Source organism: Dipteris shenzhenensis, chromosome 1 (genome assembly GCF_047967505.1).
Source record: "Dipteris shenzhenensis isolate YYH24624 ecotype China chromosome 1, Dip_SZ_1.0, whole genome shotgun sequence".
NCBI lineage: Eukaryota > Viridiplantae > Streptophyta > Polypodiopsida > Gleicheniales > Dipteridaceae > Dipteris > Dipteris shenzhenensis.
The window spans coordinates 9,231,888-9,246,329 of NC_141596.1; the positions used below are offsets into that span (position 1 = coordinate 9,231,888).

The 14,442-nt window shown below is 39.6% G+C and overlaps 1 pseudogene; it reads right to left on the reverse strand.

Moving 5' to 3' along the window:
• Window positions 1-10,036: 10,036 nt before the first annotated feature.
• LOC147905339 (pentatricopeptide repeat-containing protein At4g13650 pseudogene) lies at window positions 10,037-13,756 on the reverse strand (annotated as a pseudogene).
• Window positions 13,757-14,442: the final 686 nt, after the last annotated feature.

Sequence of the window (14,442 nt, forward strand, 5' to 3'; positions counted from 1 at the left end):
CCTTGATCCAATAGTGTCCTTGGACCTCTACAATTCCCATTCCTGAGGAGATTTTATTAAGAGGCTTTTAACCTTCGTCACGAACTCTCCTGTTCCATTAAAGTACTCAAAGCCTTCCTACTCTTCGCAACCAGAGATAGACCCAGGGCACGCATCCTGCTCTCTCAGACATTCAGAACCATGAAAACTTCCTCCACCCCATTGAACCCTTTCATATTCGAACTCTTCTTAGATTCTTTCCCCTCGCATCCACCTGAGATGGACCCAAAGCCATGAAATCATCAGGCAACGTTTGCCTCCCAAGGTGGATCCAATGGAAACAGAAGCGGAATTAACATCTGACGAACATAAGAACCACCGTTATCGATATACATGCGACAACAACAGGACGCAGCGATCTAAGGAAAAACAACACAAATACAAAGCATCAACTGACGCACCTCCCGAATCGCAAAAATCACTTCAAAAAGCAGCAGAAAGTTGCAGCATCCTTCACCAAAACTTGCTCTCCCAAGAGCCCATCATAGACAGAAGCAACCACCAAAATCATTTCGACTCCCAAAGCAAAGAACGGCCCATCAGGAACATCCTCCGTCAATTCACAGCCACAAAACCTTAAAGAGCACACGAAACACTCTTTCCAGCAAGCCCTCCAAACACGAGCAACACATAAAAATCCCTCCAACCAACCAATTAAAACAAGCGGCACGTTGCTCTAAAATCCCACAAAATGAACATGTCCAAAATCTCCCTCTCGACCTCGATGCTTGGAAAGGGCATAGCTCAGAGACGTGGTCACAAAACGGCTGGCCTTCGAAAAGACATTTGCCTGCAATCTTTTCCTGAACTACCACCTCGCATGTCTAAACAGGTTCCCGCCACTATTTAATTTTCAAGAATTCAAACAGGTGGTATCACAGGTGAGAGTTAGGCCAAGTAACATTTACTCTAGCCCCATAATACAAATTTTATTTTGAATGTTGGCATAGCCTTGAGACTGAGCATCCATCGCGATTTGATCCCCGTGTCAGACCTCCCCAGGTAGCATTCAGCTACACTGGCCGCACAATCTGCACGGTACAACAAACTGGTTTTCTCCAAGGCTCAAAATTGCATTAAAGGTGCTGGTTCTTCCCGTCCATCGACCCAAGGCTAGGCTTGCGATGGTGATTTTGGCAAGGCTGGATTGGCCAAATGCTAAGTCTAGCAAGCAATTAAAAAACTCGCCTTCTATTGGTTCACCCTAGCGATGGGTGCCCGTGAGTGTGTAAACAACCTTAAAGTTCAGGTCTCAAATTTCTCCGTTCATGTTTTTGGAGTGTTTTTTCGTAAATGTTTTTTTGTTAAAGTATAACTAGGATGGCCCAAAATCTTGAGGTTTTATGAATTGATCAAAATTTTAACACTCTACAACTACCTTGATCACTCAACCTAAACTCTATGTGACATAATTAGTGTGAGCTATAGTGGTTTGGAAAGCACCCCAAAGATTATGTCAAAGGTCAATATTTTGACGTTTTTCAAAATTTAAATTTACATTAGCTTGTAAAAAAGGTAAGGGGGCTCTAAAATGGATCAATTACAAAAGGCCAACACTTTTTGCCAATAGATCCTTACTTGATGCATACCCTCATTAGAGGGAGGGACTTGAATGTATGTAGGAAAAATACGCCTAGGGTCAAATCAAATGTCTATTCCTTGGACTTTTTTGAAATTTGATTTTGCATTAATTTTCAAAAGTTAAGCCTATTTGAGGGGATGTAAGGCTATAAAAAGGCATCATTTTCAAGAGGCTATGATATTTTACTGATAGATCCAAATCTAAATCATTTGAACTTGATCGGAGCACAGAACTTATTAAAATTCATGTTGAGCAAATCACTCTTGGAAATTGCATTGCCCATGAGCAATTGGCATATGGAAGATGGCCTCCGTTGTAGATTATAGTGCCAAAAACTCTGGTCTTTGATGGTACTAATTCCTACCTGTTGAAGTGTTTTTTTTTTTTGCAAAAATGTTGTGGAAGCTTGTCATTGGAGAGATGCTTGCACTAGCTCTAATAATATTGCAAGTACATGATTGGAATGAGAAACCTTGGCACAATTATGGGATTGTGTCAATGCCCATGTTCGCTCCTTCATCTTCCTCAACTGCACACCTCAAGTGATCAACCATGTAAAACACATGACGCAGGTAAAAGGAATTTGGGAGCACTTGACCTCTCTATAAAATAAGGCATCACCAATGAAGCATGTCTCCTTGGATGTGCACATGTATGTGCTGAAATTTGCAAAGTCTTCAATCCTGAGAGAGCATATTAGCAAGATGCAATCTCTTTAGCACTCATATGGGGAGGAGCTTATGTTAATGGTCCTACACCAAGAGGAGTGATTCATGAACCCTCCACAAGGTGGATATTCCGAGGTCTTAACCTCCTCGCAATTGAAAGGTAGAAACAAAAAGAAGGGAAAGACTTGGAAGTATTCTTAGTCAAAGTATTCAGAGAAGAAGTCCATTTTGGGTTGTCATGCTTTGAAGGCTAGTTGGACCTATAGCTATAGTGGCCAGAAAAGGTCACTACTACATGAGATCTCCTCAGCAAAGCCAAGAGAAGGGTATAGGTTCCTCAGTTGCTACAACTGTGAGTGACTCCACCTTTTGTGAACTTGGAGATCATGGACAACAAGCTTCGTCAGTTTGAGTAGGGACATATTTGGTCTCACCATTGGGGATTCTCAGGGAGTGGATTTAAGATGGTGGTGCTTCTAGTCACATGATCTCCTATTTGAGAAATGTCCTAAGATCTTCGTTGGAAAATAGGTAATATCTTCATTGGAGACAAGTCCACTATCTCAATTTGAGGTGAGGGAAGTTTGGAGATCATTCGTGAGACTGAGTTCATTAAAATTCCTATGACAAGGTTTTACAAAATGAAAGAAATCTACAAACTTGGTATAAAAAATAGCAAGCAAAACTTTGAAGTCTTAATAACATTGTGTAGCAGTTGTATGAAAATGTGTTAGGTGCATTTTAGCACTCTTATGAAATTGTATGGTGTGCATTGTAGCAGTCTTATGAAATTATGCTCAGTACATTATGAAATTTGTATTGTATGGGGTTCATTGTGGCAGTCTCATGAAATCCTGTTGGGTGCATTATGAGGCAAGCCATTGGAGTTTGGTTGATAAACCCAAGAGATGTACTTCAAGTTTGCATTTCTGATCATTTTCCAGTATGTTTCAAATTTGTAGTACGAGTATTGGTGTCAATATTGATCCATTGAATTGACCAAAATTTTAACACTCTACAATTACCTTGATCACTCAACCTAAACTCTGTGTGATAATTAGTGTGAGCTATAGTGGTTTGGAAAGCACCCCAAAGATTATGTCGAAGGTCAATATTTTGACGTTAATTTAAATTTACATTAGCTTGTAAAAAGGTAAGGGGGCTCTAAAATGGATCAATTACAAAAGGCCAACACTTTTTGCCGATAGATCCTTACTTGATTCATACCCTCATTAGAGGGAGGGACTTGAATGTATGTAGGAAAAATACCCCTAGGGTCAAATCAAATGTCTATTCCTTGAACTTTTTTGAAATTTGCTTTTGCATTAATTTTCAAAAGCTAGGCCTATTTGAGGGGATGTAAGGCTCTAAAAAGGCATCATTTTTAAGAGGCTATGATCTTTTGCTCTGATAGATCCAAATTTGAATCATTTGAAGTCGATCAGAAAAATTGCATTGCCCACGAGCACTTGGCATATGGAAGATGGCTTCCATTGTAGATTATATTGCCTAAAACTCTTGTCTTTGATGGTACTGATTCCTACTTGTGGAAATGCTAGTTTTTTTTTTTCAAAAATGTTGTGGAAGCTTGTCATTGGAGAGATGCTTGCAGTAGCTACAATATATATTGCAAGCACATGATTAGAATGGGAAACCTTGGCACAATTATGGGATCATGTCAATGCCCATGTACACTCCTTCATCTTCCTCAACTACACACCTCAAGTGATCAATGATGTGAAACACATGATGCAGGTCAAAGAAATTGGGGAGCACTTGACCTCTCTATACAATAGGTCATCACCAATGAAGCATGTCTCCTTGGAAGTGCACATGTGTATGCTGAATTCTCTAAAGTCTTCAATCCTGAGAGAGCACATCAGCAAGATGCAATCTCTTTAGCACTCACATGGGGAGGAGCTTGTGTTGATGGTCCTACGCCAACAGGAGTGATTCATGAACCATCCGGGTGGAGGTTTTGAGGCCTTAACCTCCATGCAGTCGAAAGGAAGAAACAACAAGAAGGGAAAGTGGAAGTATTCTTAGTCAAAGTCTTCAGAGAAGAAGTCCATTTTGGGTCGTCGTGCTTTGAAGGCTAGTTGGACCTATAACCACAGTGGCCAGAAAAGGTCACTACTACATGAGATGTCCTCAACAAAGCCAAGAGAAGGGTATAGGTTCCTCAATTGCTACAACTGCGAATGACTCCAACTTTTGCGAACTTGGAGATCATGGACAAGAAGCTTTGTCTGTTTGAGTAGGGAGGTATTTGGGCTCACCGTTGGGGATTCTTAGGGAGTGGATTCTAGATAGTGGTGCTTCTAGGCACATGATCTCGTATTTGAGAAATGTTCTAAGATCTTCGTTGGAAAATAGGTAATATCTTCATTGGAGATAAGTCCATCTCAATTTGAGGTGAGGGAAGTTTGGAGATCATTCGTGACCAAGTTCATTCCGTTCACACACACACACACACACTATTGACACCAAAGAATGATAGATCAAACGGATCAAATGACATGTTGAATTGTAGTCAAATGGTAGACTGAATGGACCAGATGATAGATTGAATGGACCAAATGATAGTACAAGTTACCAAATGAAAGGAAGAATTTGACAAGCTAAAGATACACAAAAGGTCCAAGAAGTGACAGTGAGGACACACGAGAGATGCATAAATGTTGGCACGTGTAGACATGAGTTGGTGGAGTGTTAAGGCATAATAAAATGGATTGGTTAAGTGATTTAATGGCATGAATGGTGGAATAAAACTCTATAAAAGATGTAACACTCTTCATTATGGGGTTATCTCCTTTAGATTATTATGGAAGCTAACATCTCCGTTTCCCTTTAGTCTTGATAGGTCTATAGTTCTCCACCCCTCCCTTCTTCTATTTCAATGCCTATCCACAGATCCATAGAGAAATTTGACCCTCTAACATTTGAAATGATAGACGAAATGGACCAAATGATAGGCTGAATGACAAACCAAATGACAAGCTAAATGGACCGAATCATAGGCCAAATGATAGACCAAATGATAAACCAAATGGACCAAATGACAAGCCAAATGACACGGAATCAAAGGACAAATTTGACAAGCCAAAGATACAGAGATGGTCCAAGAAGTGACCGTTAGGACATGTGGAAGACTTATAAATTCCCACACACATTGTTCTTAGAAAAAGTAATACTTGGGCGATTTATTTGTAAAAGAAAGCCATACAACAAGATCATATGTATGCAATTGTTTCTTACGGAAAAGGGATCAAGAGCTTCTTGAATCTTGTAGACCTTATTTTTCCAAAATTCCTATGACAAGGTTTCGCAAAATGAAAGAAATCTACAAACTTGGTATAAAAAATAGCAAGCAAAACTTCCAAGTCTTAATAACTCAAAAAAACCCTCGTCAAATTATTGGATATAATGAACTAAGATGTGGTTCAATTCCAAAAAATATTGCATTGAATTACAAACATTTTAAAAATCAAATTGGTGATGTTTCTAATGTTATTAAAAAAAATCATTTTATTGGTACCTTTAGAAATTTCACAAAACCAAATTTAGGGGATGACATTGAACCTCTAAGTCATAAGGGAAAATGTAAGGACTATACAATTATAACAAATCCTATGCATTATGAACATAGTGTAGAAGGTTTGATCAACCTTAATGGATACGATGTAGAACATAAGCATTATACATTATCAAATTTTTCTAAGTGCAAAGAAGTATCAAATATACAGCTTTGTAACACCACTTTCTACTCAAACTTAATTTCTCTATTGATGAGCATGTGATCTTGAATTTTATCTTTCTAGATCGAAAAATTGTTATAAAAAACAAGGACTTGTGAATTCAATGTTTTAGGTGTTGGTACATAGATAAAATTGATCCTAGATCACTTCAGTGATCTTTTACAAACTTAGTCTTAAATTTTAAATATTTTCTACTTTTCATTTTAAAATCAAAATAACGTAAGTAGTCTCTACAAAAATTCACTAGAGTGTTGATTAGGATAAAGAGAGTGTTTACTTCAATTTCTAAGCATCCATACTATTTTAATTTCTTGCTTTATTTCCAATTTAACAATGTTATAAGCTTTGTATTGTGCACCTATCTTGAAGGATTGGAAATGGTGGGTTCATGAACAACATGGAAAATAAACTTAGCAAAAGATTTAAGACTTAGGAAAGATGTTGGAAAGTAACAATCGTTCCCTTTGTATCCCTCAAGCATGCTAGTTTCTTCTATCTGATTTGACACTTGTCCATGGAAGAGATATCTTGAGCTAATTTTCATACTCTTATACTACTATTACAAGTGTGAATAGAAGTTGTGCATATTGTATACTCTTATTATCTCCAAGCTATATGCTTACATTTAGGTAGCATTACATGTGAGTAGTAGATGAATGGGACTATTGAGAGAGTTTTCATTAATTGAGTTCTCTATTATATCATGTTTCTCTATTGCGAGAACATAAACGACTAAGTTTGAGCTTGATTGGTGTAGTGAGATGTGATATAAAAAATCAGCATTAGGTTGCTTATGAGAGAAAAGATTTGAATCTTGAGTTTAGAAGTGATCTTGTTAGTTGAGTGTAATTTAGCTAAAGCCTAAGTTTTGAGGAAAATTGAGGCTTGGATAATTTCTAGGCGAAGAGCAAAAAAACTTTCCTTTTTCAAGCTAGTGTAAAATTACATGTGCAGTTAAAGTTCGTACACGTTTCTTTGTTTGAGATAAGGTTGATTCAAGATTCCAACTAATTTTAGTTGCTGTTAAAGCTCTCTTGGCAAGGTTATTGCTGCAAGTTTGTTTTGTACTTCTCCCTATATACATCAATAGTGGTTGGTATTTCAGCTCTTTTGGCGAAGCCATGCTTTATTTTCTACATGAAGCTTTTGATCAAGGTAGCTACAATTAGCAATGTTTTGGTGGATTACCGATAGCCATTCTAGCTCTATGGCTCCAAAGAAAGCAAGTACATGTTGAAGACTTGAGAAATGTTTACCCGCATAATGGGTGCAATGGTAGAACGTGAATCCTCTACAAAATTGACTTGATGAATACTTGTGACGAAAGGAAGCTATAGAAATGGAAAAAAGTAAAGTTAACGATTACGTAAAAGGTGTAAGCTAATGATGCCTCTTCTTCATCTACCAAAAATGCGAGCAAAGACCTTATGGTGAAGGCAATAGTAGAAATTACAGTTTACGACAGTTCATTGGATGCTAATCTCTTAACAAGTGGAATACTTTTAATCTCAAGGATTCACTCAAAATGAAAGGACATGCTACCATGTAGTGGAAGCATACACAAAAAAAAACAAAGGTCCTCTCTTGAATCATATGTACCTCAATAGAGAGATTTTGTAGAAATAGTAAAGATGAGATTGACTACATTTGACTATGAAATATAGCTAAGTCTCAGCAAAAGTTGAGGCAAGGATGAGGATAAAAAATGAGATACAACACGTAGATGTTATTTAAGCTGCCCATTAAGTTGGATGTTCAAAGAAGGCGAAAATATGCAAGATATGAAGTCTCATAAATGGACAAAAACATCGAATTCAAAAAGTGTTGGTATTGTTTACGATTGATACAAGTGACAGGGATTACCAAATGTCCTTGAAAGTAGAAGAAAGGCTCTCGCATCAGGCAAAACCAAAGGATAGAAATATTATAGATGAAGGAGATAGGCACTATGTACAAGGATGAGGTAGTAACATGCAAGAAAAGCATCAAAGAGAGTAGCCTATGCAAAAATATCAAGCATATGAGAGAGCAAGGGGAAGATATGCTAACCATGGAAAGTATAGTAGAGGTCGATGAAGAATATATGATATCATTATAGGCTGTACACATTAGGAGGGATTAGACTCAAAAAGGGCCTCATAAAAGAGTGGATTTACAAATGGATTGGGACCAACAAGGTCCATGAAGGGTCCCAATAGCCCTCTAAAAGAGCACCCTTCCTAGGCTTAGGTATCCCAAAAAGTGCAGCCCCACAAGGACCCCTCCTCCCCCAGAAAGTATTTCACGCATCTCACTCTTTCCAAAAGATCAAAATTTGACAAAAGTCCGACATGAAGATTACTGTGTACCCAAAGCATTCTCCAATCCTAAAATTGCTCTTTTTGTGTTCCTCATTTCCAACGTCATACTTTTTTCCTTCTAGCCTCACCAACTTTGATGTCACTTCTCATATCTCCTCAAGGCTCCATTTTGAGTATGTCACCAAAAAGAGGGGAAATGTACTCTCCACATTAAACTTGCACCTTAGCATGTTAGAACCCATCAATGCAATGGCAACAAGAATGTGAACAAGGAGGCATTCAACCACCTACAAGAGAAAAGCGAAAAGCATGTCAATCCCGAGATGGTAGGTGGACTCTATCCAATGGATCCTTTAGGTGCAACACCCACATTTTAAAATGTCTAAAAATTTGCTTCAATATGTAGGAGATAATCACCAAGGATTGGTTAGTATTGCAACCATAGTGGTGTCTTCCAAGGTTTAAACTTAGCTAGCATGATAAGTTTCTGGGACAAATTTACATAGGAGGAACAACAGTGTTCTACACTTCACACGTGTATCACCCATTATGGAGATGAGATTAAATGATATACAAATGAAAGCAAAAGGTTGAGCAAAGAGAAAGCTGACTTGTTGCAAGATATTCTTTCCCCAAAGATGAGCTAAGTAGCTCAAGAGCAACAGTTGGATTTGCAGTCCATCGAGATCCTCAGCTCAACCAAAACTTATGAGTTGTTCCAAAGAGTTATTGCAATCAAATGGGGTAGGATACCATGACAAAAGAAGGAAAAGAAAAGGAAGAAGGGGAAGAAAGCAAGCAGGGTGCAAAGAAAGATGTCTCACCAAGAACAAGAAAGGAAGCCTCACCAAAACGCCCCCCCTACGGTTATGCATTCATCAAAGACTCAAGCCTAGTGATGCTACATAAAACTTGACCACACAAGTTATGATGTTGCGCATAAATTTGCACGAAGGTAGAACATAACAATGAAGACAAATGGTTCTAAGCTAACATAACAATAGAAGAAAATCAAGTGCCTTGAGAAAACCGAGGTGAGAAAACTGTGGCAAAAGAAGTGAAACCAATAGGCCAAATAATAATAATTTTAAGAAAGTCCAATGGGCAAGACTGAGGTCAAGGAGATTGACATGGAGGTGAAACCTCTCAAGAATGAGTTTGTGGTAGGGGCATGTGGAGCATAGTACTAGCAAACAACATGAAGTAGATGTTGAGGTCGAATGTGGATAATAATTGTTTTTGAGATGCCCAAATCAGCACTGACAATCGCTACACATGTAGTGACTCCTGGCATCGAGAGATGTTTTGCAAGACAAACAGTTCAGCTAGTAAGATGGAGCAGTTGAAATCAAATGAGAATAAGCATTGGCAATTGATATGCCATGTCCAACAAGTGACCGAATTGATTGTAATCAAGACAACAGATTGAGATACGTAGAGGTGAGTTTTGACCAAGGTGTAGAAATTTGAGTTGAATCTCCCAAGGAAGCTGTGGACAGCAATGCCGAAGCACCCAAGATGATGTCATGCCTTTTGTGCTGAGAAATCTACCATTCACTTTTGAAGATTTATTGTTGAGACTCATGGCTCTCTTTTTTGATGCACCTAGGTAGCTCGCCTGGAGAAGGGTGTTCTAAAAATGGAGTAGCATGTCTATCCCTCAACTCAACGAGTCCTTTTTTTGGGATATTACTTTACCATATTCGCAAAGACCGGATCATAACCAACAGGTCTAAGATTGAGGCAAACAGTGATAGGTTTTGTCAGCATTTTATTAGGGAATTTGCTGGAGATGTAAAGTCCTTGTATGATTTGCCAAACACATGGTGTCAAAAAAAAGGCTGGAGTCATAGACCCCTTACACTAGAGGGGGCAAATTGAAATTCATAACCCGGTGTTATGTATCAATAAACCCATCATTTCCTGGCAGAAGGCTGAGTGTTGTAACCTCCAGGGCAAGGGAATCATCTGAGCAAGTCTCTATGTAGTTCCCCAAACCCATGTGCAGAAGCCTTTAGACTGGTTTCGGAAGGAGACTCCCTCCCATTATTGAGGCTAGGGCAAGAAAAGGTAGAGAAGAATGTAGTTTTATGGGCCCCCATCTTGATATAATACATCCAGATCTTTATAAAAGCAGCAGATGCTCCTTGTCCCTCATGGACCGGTTGGCTGCTAAACTGAAGGATGATCCAAAGTACAGTCCCCCTATGAGTTTTGACATATAGATCCTCCTATCCAGAGCTGAATTGGTGCAGAAGACATGCGACCAAAAAGCTGCATTGCCTCATTCCTGTTCCACAAAAGAGGCCTTAAGGAAGCTTCTGCTTGATACGAGTTGCTGCTCATCACACCAAGGTCAATGAAGCACTCTCTTTTTCCATCTATCCAATCCCCTCCTTGCCTTCTCTGCATGCCATCATGCAAGCTCGTCTCTGCAGCCGTTCTTCTAGGTACCATAAATATGCCCTCCTTTCCAATTTGCACATGCCAGTTTATAACAGGGTATCACCACCTATCCCCACAAGACACGCTCCATCTTTGAGCACCAAGAGTGGTTCATGTATCTCTTGCAATCACAGCATCATCCTCCTGCTGATCCCTTGTATAATGCAACAGTAAACCCAATTCTGGGAAAACCCTTACCCACCAGCCGTTGCGCACTAGTCTTGTCTGCTAGTCCACCACTATCCTAAGTCCAAGTGCATCCAGGATCCTTCTTCACAAATCTCCTCCATCCTTTTCCTAATAATTGCCATCTCATCCCACTCTCCAGCTGCAGCAAAGATGTTCGACAGAAGGACATACGCTCCTGCACTTTTTGGATCCAAATTGACAGCATTTTCAAAGACACTCCTTCCCAGATCAATGTTGCCATGGCTTCTGCAACCGCCAAGCAAAGTCATCCATACAACAGCATCAGGTTGAACGGGCAATTTATTGATAAAATCCTCTGCCTCATCCAAGTGTCCTGCACGGCCAAGAAGGTCAACCATGCAGGCATAGTGCCCTGGTAATGGTGTAATGCCAAAATCTTGGCTCATGGCATTGAAGTAGTGATAACCTTTATTTAGTAACCCACCATGGCTGCAGGCAGAGAGTACACATGCAAAGGTGGCCTGGTCTGGCTGCACCCATGAGCATAGCATTTGATGAAATAGCATGAGACACTCCTTGCTAAGTCCTTGCTGTGCACAGCCTCCAATCATTGCATTCCATGAGACTAAGTCTGGCTTATTCATTTTACTAAACACTAGGTGAGCATCACATATGCTCCCACACTTTGCATACATGTCAACAAGGGCACTTGCTATGAAAGCATCTAATTCAAAGCCCCTCACAATGGCATAACTATAAATTTGCTTGCCCCTCACCAGGGAAACGAGTTCAGCACATGCTTTGAGGATCGTGACACATGTGACAGCATCTGGCTGTATATCTATGAGTTGCATTTCTTCAAATAACACAAAAGCCTCACAAAAACACCCAGCTTGAATGCATCCTGCAATCATTGCATTCCATGAAACCACATCATGTTTATGTGTGTTATTTAACACTTCATGAGCATCTTCTAGGTTTCCGCATTTAGCATACATGTCCACTAGACAGCTCCCCAAAATAAAGTCAGACTCAAGCCCAGATTTGATGATCCGTTCATGAACCTGCCTTCCTCTTTCTACATCTGCATGGCTTGTACAGGCTGTGAGGACATTGGCTAATGTGACATTGTTAGCCTTCACACATGCGCGTTCCATTTCTTCAAACAGTGTGAAAGCCTCTTTGCCAAGCGCTTGCTGACTGTATCCTGCAATCATTGTAGTCCATGACACCACGTCTCGTTCACACTGTTTGTCGAATACATTGGATGCATCATGCATGCTCCCACATTTTGCATACATGTCAACAAGGGTGCTCCCAATAAACACATCTTCATCAAAGCAATGTTCAATAATCTGAGCATGGAACTGCTTGCCAAGGTCCAATAGAGCCAAGGTGGCACATGCTTTGAGGATACTAAGAAAGGTGACTTTGTCTGCCTCCAAGCCTTTTAGTTGCATGTTTTGAAAGAGTTCAAGAGCTTCCTTACCTAAGTCATGTTCAACATAACCAGCAATCATTGCAGTCCAAGAGACCACATTTTGTTCAAGCATTCTGTCAAACACTCGTCGTGCATCCTCTATGCTTCTACACTTTGCATACATGTCAACAAGAGAGTTCCCTACAGAAACATCTATGTGAAAGCCAGTTTTGGTAATGTGAGTATGAACATGCTTGCCACAGCTCAAAGATTCCATGCTGGCACATGCTTTAAGGAGGCTTGTATAAGTGACATAATTTGCTTGCACACCTTCCCTTTCCATCTGCTCAAATAATGCAAATGCTTCTGTTCCAAGTCTGCATTGGGCGTGTCCTGAAATTATTGTGGTCCATGAGATAACATCCCTAACAGACATTTTCTCGAACACTTGACATGCATTACTCAGGCACCCACATTTTATGTACATATCAATAAGGCTGTTTCCGACAAAAACACTGGAATCGAAGCCATGTTGCAGTATCTGAGCATGGATTTGCATGCCACGCTCTGAGGCTGTGAGACCAGCACATGCTTTGAGGATGCTGACAAATGTAACATCGTTTGGTTTCACATTTTCACTCTCCATTTGTTCAAATAATGCAAGCGCCTCCTGGCAAAGCCCTTCTTGAACATATCCAGAAATCATTGCTGTCCATAAGACAACGTCTCGGTCACGAACTCTGTCGAAAACTTGACGTGCATCCTGTATTCTTCCATGTTTCTTGTACATCTCAACTAGATGCTTGCCCACAGAAACATCTGTTTCATATCTGCTTTTGATAACGTGAGCATGGACCTCCTTGCTCTGTTGCAGAGATCCCAAGCTTGTAGATGCTTTGATAACTACTATAAAAATAACCTTATCCGGTATTACACCTACGCTTTGCATACCGTGGAACAGGTCAACAACCTCCTCAAATTGCTTCTGCTGTGCATATGCAGAGATTATGGCAGTCCATGAAAATACATTGCGTAGAAGCGTTTTGTCAAACACTTGCCGTGCATCATCAACACTTCCGAATTTGGCGTACATGTCAATAAGGCTGTTCCCGAGGATGATGTTAGAATCAGCTCCGCTTTTCACCATCTGGGCATGGACGCGCTTGCCATCCGAGAGGGCTTTTATCCTGATGCATTCTTTCAAAAGACGCACATATGAGCTGAGGGGCGACTCAAAACCTTGCTGCACCATGAATTCGCACCTCCTCACAGAATTCGTTCACATCGTGCCGAATACATGAAATAGATAGTCTGGGTACATCGCAGACAGCTAGTTTATGTAACATGAATCAAATTCCTGGGAGGTTGGGCTCTGCTTTCATAAGGGGGCTCGGCCCTTTTTTGGCCCATTTTTGTAAATCTTTCTTTTCCCTCTTTAATATAAGTCGGCATGGTTTTTTTTAAAACATGAATCAAATTCTCTACTTCCAAAAATCAATTAAGAGAAACTACATAGAATCCAAAAGGCCCTTACAAGCCTATCTTAAAGTGGGATTCACTTGTTTTTTTTTTCCTAGGAAAAACAAGAGAGTACAGGTACTCGTGAGCACTGCCTTCTGTAGTTAATAAAAAGTTTTACATTAAAAAAAAAAAGAATGTATGTACATGTGTACATGTGTGGATATCAGTTACACATGTAACTGTTACAGAAACAAAGCGAACTGCCATTGTTGTAAGTTCTTCTGAGCTAGTAACGCCCTTGTTTGCCACAATGTATCAGATCACACATGTGTTATCGAGTGTTTTGCGTTGTTGTCTGATTGTGGTTGTATATGTTTTGTGCTTCAATAGAGGTGTTTGAAGTTGTTAGACATTGCTGTTTGGAATCTGGAGAAGAAAGACAATTTCATTAGATTTGTATGTTGCTGCTGTTAACTATAATCTGATATCAAAATGAAAATAAAGAATGCATAGAACAAAATCTTTACTTTGTTTTGGAACTTGAGGTATTATGCTTCAGCAAAGGTCTTTGGAGCAATCAAAATGTCCTATAAATGAGCATTTGTCCATATATGATCTA